At 38.8% G+C, this 19,473-nt stretch overlaps 1 long non-coding RNA gene across 1 annotated transcript; it reads right to left on the bottom strand.

Moving 5' to 3' along the window:
• Positions 1–13,786: 13,786 nt before the first annotated feature.
• Positions 13,787–16,114, bottom strand: LOC106793160. Its single transcript, XR_001382384.1, has 3 exons — positions 15,480–16,114; positions 14,450–15,408; positions 13,787–14,215 (listed from the first exon to the last, which is right to left on the bottom strand). It is a non-coding gene; the product is annotated as an uncharacterized LOC106793160 (long non-coding RNA).
• Between the last annotated feature and the right edge of the window lie 3,359 nt (positions 16,115–19,473).

Raw genomic sequence — 19,473 nt, 5'->3', positions numbered from 1 at the left:
ATTGTTGTTTCTCATAATAACAAATTCGCATAATTGAACTCCCGTCCAACTGGATTTTCTTTCTTGAGATCGTAAATAATAACTTCATTTAACGCGTTTGCGATTTCTTCTATATATATATATATATATGTATATAGTTTTTCCTTTCGATACAATTTTTCAAAGGATCGTCGATAGAGAGGCAAGACGTGACTGTAATATTACAGTTCGTCGGTGTATAATTTCGAACAAATACCGGAAAAAGTTGCGTGAAACGTGAACGTAAGCGAATGCAGGAATGTTGCGTTTCAACTTCTTCTCTTAAACACGAACAGAAGAAATAAAGTGAACTTCGAAGCGCGCTAACTGTGTGAGGAAAATTCAAAGATTCGTTTCAACACATTAACGCCTTCTTGTTACTAGTTTACCTTCGTCACGTAATTCGTTTTACACCTGAACAAATCCGAACGTTTTTACATGTTTTTACGTAATTAATTAGAAATCATTTTTTGTTGGTATCCAGATCGTTTCACATAAACCTGTATTACTCATAATTTCGTAAGATTAATATGTTATAATTATAAGATATAATAAATAATGAATATAAATAAAAATAAATAAACAATTTGTGAGAAAAAAGGTAAATTAGTGAAAGTTTAGAACAAATGGCAGTTGATATGATGTAGAGTAATGTTCGCATAAGTTTTTAAGTTGCATATATATATAATACTTTAATATAAATAAAAATAAATAAATAAATAAACAATTTATGAAAAAAAAGGTACATTAGTGAAGGTTTGGAACAAGTGGCAATTGATATGGTGTAGGTTAATGTTCGCATAAGTTTCTAAGTTTCATGCACGGTACGTCGATGACAAGAGCGAGAGTGGGAAGGGTACTTTAAACCAGAGTGGTTTCGTAGGCTCCACCCCAGGGCGAGGGGCGCCTATCCCTCTTTTAGTTCCTGTCCCAGCTCTGCCCCCTTTTACCCCCGTCAGAAAATCCCATCATACCGAGCGGTCCAGAGAGAGATAGAACGAGATAGAGATAGGTTGGTAGAGACAGAGAGAGAGAGAGAGGTCGTAGAGGACGTCGAGAGTCCACCATAGTAAATCAGGCAGTCGCAGGCGGTCCTTCTGATCTATCCGAGCGAAGCACCGTGAGCTCGCGTCAACTTGGGACCCACCCTACCGAGGGCTCTCTTTCTCGTTCATTCCAGCAACGAAAGTAGTGAAATAACTCGTCTAAGTAACTCTATCTACCCGGTGGAATCGCTTATGGCTCATAAACGCCTCGTAACTTAACCCTATGGCACGCGCCCTTGAGACATACTACGGTCCTGTACGTAATACCTGTTTGTCGTGTAAAAGTGTTTCTCCTTTGGTATCTGTGATATTTACAAGATTGAATGTTCCAAGTGAATCGTCTTTTTCTTTTTTTTTATCGAGGATGCCTCGCTATGGAGATTTCAGGTAATGTTTTTTTTTTTCTTTTTTCTTTATCTCTTTCTTTACATTTTTTTCTGCCATAATTTTTCCTCCTCTTTCGGACATAAGCGACAAACGATATCCGTCCGTTTTTATTCGACTCTAAGAGAAGATTGAAATACGTCGTGACCCGGCGAAACTCGAACGTCGAAATAGATTGTGTATTTTCCTGCATGGACCATAAATTTCTGAATCATAAAACACCCCCGAAATGTAGTAGCGAAGCGGCGAAAGTAGCACCGATATGACGGATCGTCGCATCTACGATCGTACACATCGCCATTATTAAGCGATCTCGCGAGATAAATCTCTTGTGCCACTGACAAATCGTTGTTCGAAATTACGACTGGCTAAGCGACGCGTTACGCGATTTTCTTCGACATTACATAGCTCGAAAAGTTACATTCCGACGGTGATCCTATTCAATGCCATATTTTCTACGGCTTTGCAAAAAAAAAAAAAATAAAAATATTCGCCTCGATATATAAATATTTCGTCTCTACTTGCTACGTGATATTTTGTTGCGGCCAACAAATATTATTTTTTATACACTTTAAGGTGCAATTTTTCAAGTTCAAACAAAGTAAATAATTGTAATCCGAAATACTCTTAATCTACAGAAAACATTGTAATCACGAAAAAATAATAAATATCATAAACATTATATTGACAACTTTTCAACCATGTACACAAACATTACATAAACATATAATTCATCATATCACTATTTCAATTGAAATTCGAAAATACATTTCGTAACGATCGAACGAACAGAGTTAACCTAAATTGAAGAAATCATTTCGTCTTTCGAAACGTTTCGATAGGAAATTCAATAAAAATCTAGGGATTAAGTAGTAATAACTTGAATGTAGTTCGGTGTGTAAAATTAAGCCGATATCATAACGAGGTAATAATAACGTGTCGAAAAAAAAGAGAGAGAGAGAAAAAAATATGAAAAAGAATAAAAGAAGAAAGGGTGGGAAAGAAAAGAGAATAGAGAGAGAGAGAGAGAGAGAGAGAGAGAGAGAGCGAGAAAAAGTAAAAAGTGTAATAGTGAACGGAGTGGGAATCGCGATGGACGATGAGGGCGCGAGGGAATCGCGTTGTTTCGCGCGCGCATAGGCGCGAGATACGCGTTTACATCGTTGATGTATGTTCTCGACGGCGATCGATCTCTCTCACACGAACTGCTAATTGTGCGGCGTCATAACTCTCCTCGCGTACCTCGTCCTCGACCCCTCTTCTAACTCGTCCGTCGTGGCTCTGCTTCTCTACCCCCCTGCCCTTCTCCCAACACCCACCCCTTTTTCCAGCCCCACCATCTACAACCACTACTACATTACCTTCGTATAAACCATTGGTACGAGCATGTACATTCTCTTCTCTTTTGGCCTCTCAACTACAACGAAAGAATGAATGAGAGAGAGAAAGAGAGAGAGTCTGAGAGAGTATGTGTAAATGCGTGTGTGTAAAAGAGAAAGAGATAGCGGTACGAAGAGTAAGTGCTACCGCGTGCGGACTATAACAGCGTATAGTTACGATACACGCCGGTATAAAGAGAACCAGTGTGAGGGAAAGGGAGAAAAAGAGAGAGAAAGGGGTTTTGCGAGTACATTACACGAGGTAACGTTGTTTACGGGGCAATCCGCCAGTTCTTTCAAGCCATTGCCGATTAGCGACTATCCCATTTCGCTTTATCATCCAGTCGGCCACGATTCAGCCGAATTTTGGCGCGCGAAAACGGACGGTTTTTTGATTTACGTACCTTTAATCGCTCGCTTTCTCCTTTTCTTTTGTGCGTTTCTCTCTTTTCTTTTCCTCCCCCATTTCTTTTTTTTCTTTTTTTTTTTTTCGTTTCTTTTTTTTTAATTCTATACTTCTTCACTCGGAGAATAGGTTCCTCCGGCGGCATGGGACGAGACAAAAAATATGTTGTTCTTCTTGTTGTTTTGACTGCAGATAAAAATGTTTCTACTATTTTAACTCGATTCAAAAGTTGTACTTTTGTAAAATTTATTATTATCGAACGTATAAAATAACTGTATCGAATGAAAAAGTAATAGGCAATAACTTAACTGTTTACACTACTCGAGTACGATGACAATAGTCGAAGTTTCGATTGGAAAAGTTTGGAAAAGTCTGAGTTAATTTATCATGAGATTATCACATTTTCTTGGAGAAGACAAATAGTTTTTGTCGGACCTCATAGAAACGATTTAAGATGGATGAAATTTTACGAGGAAACGATAGAACGCCATGGAGGACCGATAGAAAATCTCAAAATGTTGACGAGTGGGTGGGCAGCGATCAGGGTGCTGCTTCTTCTCTTTAAATGGAATATCATCAAAGAAGAATGGTCGTACTACTTCGAATGTGAATTTAACGGGAATCTCGTATTTCGTAAAAACCATGACGTAATCGCTTTCGAGATTTCCAAGGTTTTTATCGTGGCTAGGGAGCAAAGAAGAAACTGGCATGAAGAATGATAGCCGGTGTAGTATAGTTCTTAATATATCGGAAGATCCAAGGGAAGAAAAAGAGAAAAACGAGTAAGAAAGAGAGAGAGAGAGAGAGATGAAAGTAGGTACACTACGAAGAAAAAGTCGCATCGGAAGCTTTTTATCCCGATTCCATTGGAATCTGCATATCTCCTTACCCCGAAAGTAACTTCAAAGTGCGTCTCCTTCCTTTTCCGAAAGAAGTTTGTACGGTGAGCGTGCGCGAGAGCGCGTTCAGAGCCAGCCAGCGTCTATGAGCACTCGCAGATAAGAAAAAGAGGGTCGGGGTAGCTCTGAGAATGGTTGGAGGTACGCGAATAATAAAAATCGCCCTCATAACTCAACCGGAGGACTCTGGTGTGGGCTGAGAGAGGAGAGAAAGAAGAAGAAGAAGAAAAAGAAGGAAAAGAGGAAGAGGAGAGGAAGATGGTGGCGAAGGTGGAGGCTGAATGGTGGGAGAGAACGATGTAGAAAAGGAGGAAGACGAAGAAGAAGAAGAAGAAGAAGAAGAAGTCGACGAGGATGAAAAGGAAGAAGAAACCGAGATAGGGGCAGGAGGTGGGTGGGGGTTGAGGAGAAGGAGGAGGATGCTGCTTCTGCGGGTACAGAGCTGCTCGAGCTTCTTATCTTAGCGCATAGGGTGACATTAGCTCTGCCCTGGTAATTCTCTCTGTAGCTACCTCTTGAAACTCGTACTGCAACAGAGTTTCCGGCGCGTTTTAGTTGCAAATAATACTTAAAAAATGACCGCGAGATAAATCCTGAAACGAGCTACTGCGAAACTATATGTATACATACAATTACATATTTATCAGTGAGAATAATGTCTTGGGTCTCTCTACGTTTAATATCTAGTATACAGAGGTATAGGTGTGCCGGGAAGATTATGTTTGCTACTTCTTCAATTCGATGGCCGACTTTAAAAAACGATCGGTCGATCTATTCGGTGCGGCGATCGTTAATCAAGCTATCGCTTCCTTACTGCTTGACGTTAGCCGAGACCGAGATCGATCGTGCCGATAAGAGAGCCTGTATTATGCAAACTCGATTCGACTCGATTAAATCCTGTCTATCTGCTTTGAAAATCGACGAAACTTTTCGAAATAAAATGCAAAAGTCGATCTCGCTTCGGCTTAACGCAAACGTTGATTTTTTCGCAAATTTGGAAACCGAATCCGATTTTATCTATAAATTGTAATAAGATATTTTGTATAATTTCGTTTGATATTTGTCTTATATTATATTCTTTTTTTTTACCTCTTAACAAAGGTTACTAAAGTCTCGTTGATTGGTAAGTATCATACACAAGCATATCAAACTTACCCCGTAGTAATATTATAGAGAATTTATGCGTGATATAGTATCTCGATCTCAACGGAAGACGCATCACTGTCGGCTGCGATCTTGTGGCTGTGCCAAGGCTGCATTAACTCGGTGTCACCGTGATGAAGTACCGCGAAGCTCGCTCTTGCGTCGCGCCCAGATTAGTGCACGCTACGTTATTTCGAGTTTCTCGTACAACTATCAGTTATATATTAACGATGGCAATGAGAAAGGTGCAAGTCTATATTCTTCATAGATCCTCCTACATAAATTACATCCTTGTGATATATCTAAATCGATTCATTGATTTTGATTCTATTTTGTCGATGCAATTATTATACAAACGTTGCCACATTAATTATAGACAAGATAAAGAAATATTATGGTAAAAACTTTAAAACGATCTTTCGTTATCTGTAAAATCCCTTTCTTGAATCTCAAAGGCTTTTTACTTGTGTATTAAATCGGTGATTATCCACCTGCAAAGTCACCATACTTCTAATTTGTCCTGCATGAGAAACGGTGCGCACGTTCGAAGGTCGTTCAGCCCGCTTATCTCCACTTTCCGGCCCACTCTCAACGACTCTTTCTTTCTATCTCTCTCTCTCTTTCTTTCTGTTTCTCTTTCTGTCTTCAGAACGACGGGATCGTGTCGAGAAATCGTCGAGTTGACTTGAATGACTCCAAATGACGTAACGTTCGTCGAAGCGGTAAATTATCGTGCGCGTTTGTCGCGTCGAAGGAAGATACAGAGAGAAAAGGATAGACAATATATATTTCTTCATCTCTCTCTCTCTCTCTCTCTCTTCCTCTTTCTCTTACGTTGGTGCAAGGGCGCATCGACGATGTCCAGTCGATGTGGGACCAACGATGGAAATTCTGAGCCCGACCGACCACATTCTTCCCTGTGACTTTGGGCATTGTTCTTCTCCTCCTCCTCTACCTCCTCCTCCTTCTCCCGAAGTGGTACTCTTTCCTCCGGTTTGGACCTTCTCTTCCTCGACCAGGTCTCCAAACGAATCCTCGAGATCCTCTTATAACAAGGCGGACGGCGTTTTTTGTCCTGCCGATTGCCTTTCTTTTTTATCTTCTTCCTTTTTTTTTTCATCTTCTCTTTTTTTTTTTCCTTTCTTCCTTTCTCCCGTTCTTTTATTATCCTCTCTCACGCGCGACCGAAAAACTACGGGCGTAGATTTATGACTCTGCCCGGTGACTGACTCTTTCTCCGATTATGACTACGCGAAGGACCGACCCCTGAACGAAGAAGATACATCCTCCACGACCCATACTACTCTTACTCTCTTGCTGCTTTTATCGGTGGCGATTGCTGGACTCTATTTCATTTCTTTTTTCTTCTTCCTTCCAATCTTCTCATTCTTTTTTTTTTATTTAAATATTTTCTTCACAACATCTCGTATAATCTAAATATATTAACATTTTTAAGATAGTCCCCATTCAGAGATCGGTTTAAATATAGAGATACATTAAAATGTTCCGATAGAATACTAGCGATAGGATAATTCATGAAATATTTATAAGTAAAAGACATCAAAATCTATGAAATTTTAAGTTCGAAAACTATTCTTCCTAGAAGCAACGATTTAGTCAAATCCTTGGTCGCCATTCTTGCGGTTAATTTCGTGTTTCTCACTTTAGAACCGGCTACGAAGCGACGAATATCAGCCACCCTTATGGAATCCCATTCTAACAAGGTAGACTACACTTTTTACTTCTCTTTTTTTTATTTCCTTTTTTTTTTTTATTCTTCTTCTTCTTCTTTCTCCTCTTCATCGTCTTTCTATGTTCCTATACGAGTCCGAAAACGACCAGGCGTGGATTTATGGTTTTACAACTGACAAGTCTTGCTCTTCCTCTCGTGATGACTCCTTGCTTGACCTTGGAAGGACTAGGGCGAATCGATGCTGGACCTTTTTGGACGCTTATCTTCCTTCGCCAATCCCTGAAATGCGTTCGTCCTTACACTGACAGCAGGGGAAACAATTTTGTCTTTTTCTTTCTTTTCTTTTCCTTTCATTKTTTTTTTTTTTTTTTTTTTTTTACTACTCGCCAGCAACAATTCCTTTCTTCCTCTCCTTTCTGTTCACTATTCCTACCCTTAGTGCAATAAAAAATCGAAATTTCTTTAGACACTATAACGGTACATTCGAGTCATCTTGGAAGTTTAACTGCACGCTTGACCGTTTTCATGAAATAATAAAGGAAGGAAAGCTATAAAAAATAGCATCGAAGAAAAAAAAACTCAGGCTTGAAAGAAGAAGAAGAACACTGGGAGACCCATGCTGCGATTTTTTTGGTTTGCCTAAAAAATCTTTTGACTCTATTTTTTGTTCCTTCCTCTCTGTTAAGGTCGAAGTTATTTCATGTAAAAAATAAAAAAAAAAAAAAAAAAGAAAAAGAAAATTTCTCTCTCGTTTCTTGCAGTGCCATACGATTTAGTTCAATCCTTCCTCTTGTATACGTCAAAAGGGAATATAAAAAGTCGAAGAATTTGTTAAGGTTCGAACGAAACCACGCCTTTTTCAACTGGTGTCCACCTTACTGGCGTGAAACTTCCATTCTCTCTTCATCGGAATTACATAGACTATCTACTTTTTCGAGAACGTTCCCACTTAGGTACTAAGGCGGGACTAATTACCAGAGAAAAAACTTGGCTAAACGTCTCTCGTCAAGGATCGTCGTAGTCTTTGAACCACGTTTCTCTCTTATTCGGTGGTGGATAAGTTTCCCCATAAGTCGACGGAGGTTCTATCCGTACGAGTCTTAACACGTCGGTTACAATTAGTCGCAAGAGTTCGTGTTCCGCTTAATAATGGATTTCCTCACGGATAACAAATTGCCGAAGGCGATACATCTTTCTACCGCCTTGATAGCGAACGCGTGTATTCTTACACGCGAACTTCGCGAGCTTGGATATTTAATTCGCGTGCGGGTCGGTTAGTGATTTCCATATAAACCAAACGAAGAACTCGAAAAGGAAAAAGGAAATTCAGGTGAGATTCGAAGACACTCGGAATCGCATTTAACCAGTTAATTGTGGATTTTAGTTTGAAAAATCTCTCGTGGAATGAGTAATTAAAAAAATCATGCAATGACTAGTAGTTATACACGTCGAAAGAAAGGCAAGTACATCTTTTATAAATTTTACGAAAAAAGTTAAGCAAAACATGGAAGGATCATATTTTTATTCTATATCAATGATTAACAATTTTTCTTATTGAAAAGGTTTATTAGAAATTGTCAAAAAAAAAATAAATAAATTCATATAAAAGAAAAATGAAAGAAGAAAAATAATTGTAAGAAAATCAGTTGATTATAAATGTAGTATTTTTCAAAGCTCGATATACCATACAAAGTTGTACTTCGCGGGTAAAGAACCAGTATCGTGACTCCTTACGGATTTCATTTTTTAAGCAAACGGCACACATTCGAAGTGGATTTCCTTTTGATGGTGTAACTGATTTAAAGTAAGAGAAATGCAGTTTTATTCCTTATGTATAGGAAACATACCATTAACTGATAATTTTATGACTTTTTGCTGAAATTTGAAGTTTATCTAGTAAATGGTAATTTTTCATTTTACATAACGAGTATACACGTGGAACGCAATTAACTGGTTAATTACCTTACCGAAGAACGTGTACATCGATATAAAGCGTTTAGCCACTCGACGAATATTTTTAATCTTTATCCCTACTTTTACTCCTACCCCTAACTCTTAATCTTCTCATCCTCATCCTCTTTTACAAACTCACCCCACCAAGTTTGCCATGGTTGTACGACATAATCTGCGTCTTGTCGGCCGCTTCTTTACGAGCTAACCGAAGTCGACGCGCGCGAGATCAACGCTTTATCAAGATTTATGGGCATTGCGAGCTTTTGCTTTGCATTCGCGCAAAGAGAACGACGAAAAGGGAATGTTCCTTCGTATAACTTCTTTCTCTTAATACTCTACTTAATTCTATATTTTAATGGGAAAGCTTGCTTTCGTATTCGAACAATTTCTTGTCGTTTTAAGTATCGCTTTTGGTAATTCGATTGTGACGGGATAAAAAATCATCACGTATTGTTTTTTCTACTTCGAGGTTATCGCAGTTCTCTCTTGTTAATGATAATGATAAAATTGTACTTTAAAATGTTGAATTCTGTCCTTGTGATAAAACTTTTGTGTCAATATTTATTTTTTACGATCCATAAGAAAATAAATATACACTTAAAATCATGTAAAAAGGAACAAGTAAAAAACTTATAGAATAAATACTTATTAAAAAGCGTACGTTCCGAAGCATTAAACTACATTACATGAGTAATGCTCGTTGAGATGCCGTCGGACCGTGGAACTCGACGCGATAACATCGTATACGTCTTGGTCGAAGCACGAAACGTGTTTAATATAAGTAAATGTTCGTGTAAGTTTTTCGGCCTTCGTGTCAACATTGAGAAAGGGTGGGGGAAATTAAAGGGAGAGGAAGGGAGAAAAAAAATGTAACAGAAATTTATCTTACGGAACGGAGTGTGTTTTTTTAAAAGAGACTAATTTATTATACGCTGTTGAAATCGTTGTGAAACCATCAGTTTCTAGAAATCGTTTAAACGAGGACGCATCCTCGCGACTTATTTTTTCTTTTCTTTAATACTTTTTTTTATTTTTATTATTATTATTATTATTATTATTATTTTCTTTTCTTTTCTTTTCTTTTCTTTTCATTTATTTTCTTTATTTCATTATGCAGTGATCTCTTTTCATTCGACGATAAAGTCCTTTTATATAACAGCAAAAGACGATATCGTTACGCCCACGAATCTAAGTCAGGCTAATATTTTAGAAGCGACCTACTTCGTCAAAGAATCAGAATGTTCGCGATCACGGAAGAGTAAGAAAGATTACGCGTAGTAAAGAGTGAGATACAGAAAAGGGAATAGCGTGTTCACCTATCAGCTTTGCCGATGTCGTTCGTACACGCTAACGTAAGGGATGTGAGTATAGTAACCAATTTTTAACGAATAACAAACTAACAAAAACTCTTGTTTGCATCGCTTACAACTAAACAAGATCGACGACGATAATAACACAATAATCGATTACTCTCAAACGTTCTATTACTGTTCTGAAGAAAATTAACTTCAATTACGTTTAAATTGATTCATCGTTGCATGAATGAATCTCATTGTCGGTATAATGAGAGAAAAAGACTATATCAAGATAAATTTTAAACGATGTGAATTATTTTCATTTAAAAATAACGTTTACCGTATAATATGACTATAATTAATTTTCAAAATGTCATAATAGACGTTCGATTAAAATGCAAAATAATTCCGATCATAAATAGCACGATGCATTAAATCATAAAAGAAATGATTCAAACTATAAGAGATGAAATAAATCAACCTAGGCGGACGCTTAAAAGAGAGAACTTTCGTATCAAAGAAACATAAAATGGCCACACAGTCGGCATTAAACTCCTACGACGAAAGCTGAGAAGTCAGTTAGTTTTTCGAGTTCCATCGATATTTACGTACTCGTAGTAAGTTTTGTTTCAAACGTGAATCACACAAGGACGAGATAGAAAGTCGCGAAAGGATGGGAGACGACGCATAGTGTGTATAGTAGAAAAGAATCACGTGAAAAACGGGGGTAAAAGTAACGGAAGAAGAAGAAGAAGGAGAAGAAGAAAAAAATAAGATGAAGATGAAGATGAAGAAGAAGGAGAAGAAGAAGAAGAAGAAGAAGAAGAAAGAAAGTAAGAGGTATAAGAAAAATAAGAAGGGATACGCGAAAGAAAGAAAGAAAGAAAGAAAGAAAGAAGGAACGAACGAACGAACGAACGATAGAAAGAAGCAGCGGCGAGGAGCGTACACGCGCTCGTGGATTAAAGAGTTATTTGAGTCTCAGAGGCGGCCATAACTCTCCCGGGCTATTCCCGTCCTGTGCTCGCTCGCCCACCAGAATATTTTAACATTGGGGGTGGGTGGCTGGCTGCCTGGCTGGCCTGACTCTCGAAATGGGTTTAGCTTGGGACATGGGGCAGACGCACGCGCATATACGCACACACATATGAATCTAAAGAGAGAAAGAGAGAGAGTAACGTTGCATACATGCAAAGTATAGTTATAGATGCATACACGTGGACGAGACGGTAGCGCGAAAGCTTGTTACGCACTCGCGTGTACACTGTGTATATGTATATATTTATATATATATATATATATATATACACATGCAGGACTCTAGTAGCATATATATGGATACTGAGAAAGAGTAAGAGAGAAACAAGGGAAGAGAAGGGAACGGGAAAGGCAGGGAGAGTCAGGGTGAGACAGGGTCCGCTCTCCACGCAGCTGACAGCTGTTCCGTCGGTGGGCCGGTCGGTGGGGAGGATTCAGCCTAGTCGCGCCCCTTCTATAATGGCTCCCTTTTCTTCCTTCCCCTACCCATGGCAGCATGGCTGGCACCGGTTTCTCTTTCTCTCTCGCACTTTACTACCTCTTTCTATCTCTACCTCTCTTCGTATATATATATATATATATATATATTTCCCTCATTCACTCATTCCTGCTCTTTTCTAGGCATCGTTGCGTCATCGTCGACCCGTCGTTCTCTCTCTCTCTCTCTCTCTCTCTCTGTCTCTTTCTCTTTCTCTCTCTTTCTCTCTCTCTCCCTATCGTTATATGTGCTGAGTGCGTGACGTCAGAAGAACCGACGACTCGTTACCTCGTGACGTAGCTGTAACGTCATAGTAGTCACGATAGAGAGCAGCAAATCGGAATGCCACCACGAGTGGCGCTTCGATCGACCTATCAACTTTTGCTCGCAAAGCGCGCGTTATTATGGTGAAACAATTGAATTCTATTCCGTGTCGGCATATCGTCATTTATTTGCATACATGCAAGAATATACAACCTGTATTATCCAGACGTTATTGTTTTAGTTTAGTTGGAATCGTTTACTATGGAAATTGAAACTAGGCAAGATAATTTCTAGCAACGTATTCGTTTTGATATCGTCGTTAACTTTTTGATTTAAAATGTTGTATTGAGATAATGTTGTACAACAAGTTTAGAAGTATATATACAAAAAGCCAAACAAATAAAACTAAGTTAACTTAACATAAAACGATAAGCAACAGTCCTTGAAGTGTTCCTAAGCGTCCATGCAGTACTTGGCATTTACGCTCAACAGGTGTTAAAAGTAATTATCTATTATCTCGAATAACGATCTTCTTGCTCTTCTTCTCTTATCCCTTTGAACAAAACTTAAAAGAAAAGAAAAGTAAAAGTTAACACATTAAATCGCCATTACTTCATTAACTTCGGAAAGGATTCGTTCGATCGGAAGCAACGATAAGCGCGACAGTAATTTCGTAGGCTAATCGGTCGAAGGTCGTTGAGTATAATCTTTGTGAAGAGAAAAAGGAAGGGTGGACGGAAGGAAAGAGTTAAGAAGGAATTTAAAGCATAAAATGAACGATGCGTACGGCATAGTAAGAGGTATTATGGTGATAAAGTATCGTCAGCAATAGACAGTGATCGTAAAACAAGAATTTTACGAGACTCCATTTGAAGATCTGGCGGTGATGGTGGTGGTGTTATTGGTGGTGTTGTTGGTGTTGGTGGATACTGGTGGAGAAAGAGGTAAAGGAAGTGGAAGAGGATGAGGTGGAAGAGGAAGAGGTGGAAGAGAAGAAGGAGGAGGAATTGGAGGAGGAGGAGGAGTACCAAAGCGAGTGCCGAAGCGACGGCCGTCGAGTGGGGCTCTCACGGTTTACGAGCGCATAACAGACGCGTTTATGGCCGTGATCACATGGCCCACTCACATACCTATAGCTATACAACCGGCTCCCATAGCCCACTGCGAAGTAAACAAATCGTAAAGCTCTGCTTCGGATTTACTGACCTGCCGCAATATACCGAAAGCAATACGGAAAGGCAGCCAACCAACCGGCTTTGATAACGTTCTGCTCGTTTCGTGCGCGTGCCGAGCGACGTTCCGCCTCGACGTTAATATACATAAGCTATATGTGATCGAACGATCTTTATACTAACCCCTAATACACTCTCTCTTTCATCCATTACTATTATGAGGCACAAAATCGATAATTACGTCACATTTGTCTTCTCTATCGAGTAGTTATCTTCGATTGCACGTCATCAAACCGTTTTCCTTCTTAATGAACAAATATCTATGGAAAACATCGTTACGACTGTTATATACATATTCCGTGTTACTTATCGCTACTATTTTACTCATTTTCCTATCGTACCTTGTATCGAGAGAAGATTTTGAAAAACCGAGTAACTAATCTTTTACAACGATTTCGTCTTACTTAATGTCTATTAATACATTCAAATTATAAATATCGTTGAGATTCGATCGGGCAGGTTAATATTACGAGTCAAGCTTAACGATTATTTAACTTGTAATTCACATCTAACCGGATATACGTATTTATGACACTCCAAGAATTCTCACGTTAAACAATGGACTTTGCGAGATCGGATAGGATAGATCTAAAAAGGATACATTAATGTTACGTATGGAATAATTAACATTTAATTATCGTATCGCGTTTATTATGCTCTTTACAAATTGACGCGCTAATAACGTCGCTATCTGATGCATCTATCTTTCCAATTAATTCGCACGCATTTCCTTGCTTTCCTCGATTATAGTATCGAGACTGTCGAAGCCGAACGAACAGGGCTCGTCGAACTCATTTTATTCTCGGACTATTTTGTACCGTCATAGCTAAATATTACCTATATCATTTTTCCTTCTTCCGATCAATGGTCCATGATGCGCGCGCGCACACACAGCACTTTGTCTTCTGCTTCTTGTTTCATTGTTCTCGTGGGTACCGCTAGATGCCGGCACTGCTTTATGACTTTCCAAGTGACCAGTAGTTGACGCTACGATCGGTTTATCGTCCATTTATTTGCTCAACGCCATTCATGTGTAAGGGGTTACTTTTAATATATTTATAACGATAAACTTGAGTCTCTTTTCAAAACTTTAAGAAAATTTAAGTTAATTATAAATATTATAATGCTCGCCAGTTTTCAAAACGACAATTTTGATAATCTAATAGTAAGTAAATACGTTTACGTTTGTGTTTCTGATTGATTATGCATCAAAATGCTTACCTTACGATCGATGCAACGGTACTCAGACAATTTTCGATTCGATTACGGAATCGAAGTCCTCCGCGTTCGCAAACGTTTAATCAAGAGATCCGGTGGTAGAAAGAAGCGTTCGATTCTATCTCAAGAAAAGAAATTTCTGGTCTTTGAAACGCGGAGGAGAGCGCGGAGGTTCCGCGTAGCGTGCAGAGTCACGAAGGTGATTTATTCGACTTAATTCCAATTCCATTGGAGCCATGGGGCCTGGGTTGGAGGAGAGAGGTGGAACGTAGGAAAGGTGGTTGTGAGAAAGTAGAGAAGGACGGAGAGGGTGGATATTCTTATGCAATTTGCCAGAAAGGTTCAAGAACCCGGGAGATCCCGCAATTTATCTTACCTTATGTTACGCCGAGCCAAGGCAACGCAAGATAGATGGCGTTAGTGCTTCCAACCCCTCTTTCTCTCTCTCTTGTACTGCTCTCTTTTCCCTCTCTTGCCATCTCTTTCTCTTTCTCTCTCTCTCTCGGGTCACCCAAACTCCGTACAGAGCTCTGCGACCACCCCTTCCCCCAGCCAATGAGGGACGACCGCGGTGGCCATCTTGGATGGAGAGTTATTGAACGAAAAAGATGAGTAAGAAACTTGTTATGGGGGTGCGTTCTCTCCGCGCTACTGGGACTTGCTCGAGAAACGGGCGTGTTGAGGAAGAAGGGTGAGGAAGGAAAAAGGGGAGGAAGACGAGAAAAAGAGAGCGAGAGAGGGCGAGAAGCTAGCTACAAGGGGTTGTTGGCGCTATATTGATCAATTGCTTTGTCGTGCTTTGCGCTACTTTCCACCTATAAAACATGATGCCTACGAAAGCGCGATACTTGCCGAGCGCTGGACTGAGACTAATTATATAACGGTTTTATTCGTCGAAATTTTAGATGAAGTATCCTTCTTCTTCATCCCTTTTTATTGCCATTTAATCATTAATAAATTATCTGTAAAAAAATATTAGTTATTGATATATAGTAAATGAAATTTATTTAATTACCCAATGAAGATCACGCACACACGCAAATGATCAGAACCGACGATAGTACCCTCAATTATCGACGATAATCGAAATAGAATACATCACATAAATGGAACTATTCTAAATCATTTTCTCGTTGACAGGTAATAAGCTTTCATTTACATATATCACGATTCTTCTTCGTTAATCGAGAAATCAAGGTTTGAGAGGTTGTCGAATTATAAAAATGTTTTCTTAGTAAATTATGACTGTGGAACGTTGTGCATTTTCTATGCGCTGATGCACGCGTTTTCCCTTCGCAGAGGAATTTTTATCGCGTCGCGTGATCGCGAAGTAAGACAACGTCAGCAGCAGTGAGCATGCGACGAAGTAGCAGAACATGGGTGGTCCGTCTACTTGCATTTCACGAATGCTTAACGCGTTTTCGCTTTATAGGCGCGTGCGCGAGCGAGGTGTCGCCTAACTAAATTTCGCCTTGAGGTTTTACAAAGTGTTTGAACTATCTACGAGACCGTACACGGGACAGAGACGCTGCGTACGTGGTTTCACGCTCGCAAATTCGTGATCGGCCTGACAATGCGACGATTAAGCTTGAACATTGGGATGCGTATTAGCGTGCGATAAACATACTGCGATAAAAACAATCTTATTGACGCATCAATATTAATAATGAATCGTCGTGGAAGGTGGGCCTCATCATAATTTCGTTGTTGTTCTGCGACAAATGCGCGCGTCCGATTTTATCTTATCGTCCGTTAAAATATTTAATTGTATTCCGAAATGCGATTATTTTGTATTATCTCAATGATACACTATATAATAAATATATTTTAAAAAATAGTTTTTAAAAAGTTATTGTTTTACATTTGATAAAAAAAACGACTGCATCTAATATTCAAAAAAATATTTTAAACAACGTTGCCGATGTATTGACCTGATAATACTATATAAACTGGTCAGTGACTAATTACGTGACTAAGCTTGTAAATAACATATTAATTAAGAGACATTACTTCGCAAATAACGGACGGCAGTTTATTTCTATTAAATTTGTTATTTATTATTATTCTTCAACTGCGTTATACATTATTTCACAGATAACCGATAACGATTTTTTTTTTAATGTAATATTTTCTTTCTTTGTAAAAATAAAAATAAAAGGTGGGCCCTAATCTCAATTAATAAATTTTTCTTTCTCACGAAAATCCGAAAAACTCAAATTTCCCGCTTAACTTGTAATCTTTTTTACCTACGAGATATTCTCGTTTCCCATTTTTATCGACAAGTTTCACAATGACTCCGTTCGATGGCGCTGCACAGAAAATAGCGTTCAACGCGCCATCTGTAAGACAACGAATGAAACGTCTCCTATTAGGCCACGTGCGTTCCCCCAATAGGAGGCGTGAGGTTCTCAGTCTTCCAGTCGCTTGGGGATTGAAGAGTGGGGTGATTATTGTCGTCGGCGGACGTGTGCGAATCGAGTAGCTCGCGCACTCTAGTCTCCGACTTGGTGGTGGTGGGTATGGAGGGAGGTGGCAGAGCTACGGTGTATCCGCAACGGCGCAGAATCTCATCGATCATTCGTATGCATTTCCCCGTGTTTCACGGCGCGCCCACTGTGCGTCGTCGTGGCGCACATAGTCAAAGGAAAGAGAAAGAAAGAGAGAGAGGGAAAGAGAAAGAGAGTGATAAGAATCTCCATCGTGCCCCTGACGCGTCCACCCATATCACCCCACCCCCACGATGTTTACCCCTTCCTTGGCAAAACGATGCGTTGAATCTGTGAAGGTTCGGCGGGCGATGCCTAGCGACCATCACCGAGCCTTATCTTACCTTCTCCATTATATTTATGCGCCGGCTCGCAGCAACGAAGGTTTATGTCGTCTTTTCATTTCATTCTATATACATACCTAATACACTTACTCAGTTGTCACGTTTTTTTGCAAGTCCATTCGTTCATCGTTTTGACGTACGACGAGAAAAAGGAAATTATTTATAATATTGATTATATATTCCTCTAATGTCAGTTGTTTTCTTTTTTTCTTCACACCCGACACCGATTTCTTTCATTCTCGTTTGATTTTCTTTTTTGTTTATTTATTTATGTAGTCGAAGAACGGGTCGAAGGAGGAAGTATTGCTATTTACTCGGAGTGATCAGTTATACTCGTTCGTATAAACGCGATTAGTCTCACGCTGCAAGCGCACCGAACGCGCGTGCGGATCGACACCACGTGTCGCGTGTGCCCAATAAGTGCGCGAGTGCCACCGCCTCGACCAATCGCAATGTGAAGATGCTGCTCTTTCGTGACGCGACTACCGGCCACGTTTGAACCAAATCTAAAACGTGACCTCGTTCTATCTATGTCAGTTTTATTCTGATGCGGCCACCGGTAATTCCATTTTACGATTCATCGATTTTCTTCTCTCTTTCTCTATATATATTTATATATATTTATTTTAGCCTAAAGATTGTCGTGATTTGTGTGAACAACATTTCAGCAACGTACTTTACATAAAATATAAATTTGCAGCTTTCTGTTAATTTCGAGTCAATCCTTTAACGAATTGTTATTTGTATTGTGTTTTTATTCGTCAACTTTATTTCTTTCATATGCAATGTATTTCAGACTAAACGGTGGCAATTAAAGTAGTTTAATTAAAAGGACAATAATCGATACATGAATTAATTAATAATTTCTACAATATTTATAAACCATCATATAACATACACTTTATTATTAAATACATTTTTATTTAATCGAAACAATAAATTTGAGAATTTGTAAATAATTAAGTAGAAACATGATTATAAATAAACATAACCGTCAACGGAAGTTTTTTCTCATTGTTATCGAACATCAAACAAATCGTATAACCTGTGTATAAATGCATATTTAAAAGAAAGAAGAAGGCTCATACATATTAGGAACAACAGTTTCGAGTAAACGTGTTTTCGGTAGTCAAAATGTACTTCCGTTAAAGTTTGGAAAAAGTCTAAAAGACAGAAAAAGAATAAGAGGAAAGAATTATTTGGAGACTTCTTTGACGTAGGTGGTTACGCGCGCGCGGACTACACATGTAAACGCGTGTACGCATACGCATATCCTGGAGGATCGTAAATCAGATGGATACCTATATATGTGGGTATAATACGTATGTGCTGTAACGGTATGTAATTTATTGTTTCAGGTAAGTGACGTCGTACCGCTTCAGGCCGATTCGAGCATACACGTTCCTTTCCCGGCATAATGTAAGCAACCCACTGTACGTATTACAACGATGTTAAACCGACGCTTCGTGCCTTGTTGAAAGAAACAATGAAGGCAGGACGGTAACCTTCCAAACGTGCGTGCGTATGACGTGCGTGCGTGCGTGCGTGTGCATATGCATGTGTATTGTGTCTGTTTAGTATATATTTACGTATATACCTGTACGCCAAATTTTGTTCGTCAAAATGTAAACGTAACAGGAAGTTTTTATCTCTCGGAGAAAAAAAGAAACATATTTTTATGCATCCTGTAGTAAACAAAAAAAGTAAAAGGAGGGAAAAAATGGAAATGTAAAACAAAACAATAATAACGACAATTGTATTCAACAGAGAATAATACATTTTTTTCGCTTAGGAATCATTGCTACCTTGTTGGTTGGTTGGTTGGTCGGACGTTGATAAATAGCCTCGTAAACGTGTGACGATAGTTAGAATATCGATTATTTTTTTTAGTACGAACATTCCTATGAAAATTTACTTGATTTTTATCGATCGCAATTAAATATGAAAGTCTAATTATCTACTGAATAATAACCTATCTACATATGCATATTTGCTATATAAATAAAATGTAGGTTGTTTGCTCATTAACATTACGCGACAAAGATGTTTACGATTAATATATGTAAATTCGATTAAAAAGTATATAAGCAATAAAAGGAAGATCGTCGAACGAGTCTTTTCTTCTTCTTCTTCTTCTTCTTATTCTTCTTCTTCATCTTCTTCATCTTTCGGCGGCATGATCAAAGGCTTACCCTTT

This window comes from Polistes canadensis, unplaced genomic scaffold (genome assembly GCF_001313835.1).
Source record: "Polistes canadensis isolate GaletaPanama2010 unplaced genomic scaffold, ASM131383v1 scaffold_11, whole genome shotgun sequence".
NCBI lineage: Eukaryota > Metazoa > Arthropoda > Insecta > Hymenoptera > Vespidae > Polistes > Polistes canadensis.
Note: the sequence above shows the minus strand (reverse complement) of the source record. Positions and strands in the feature narration are given on the sequence as shown.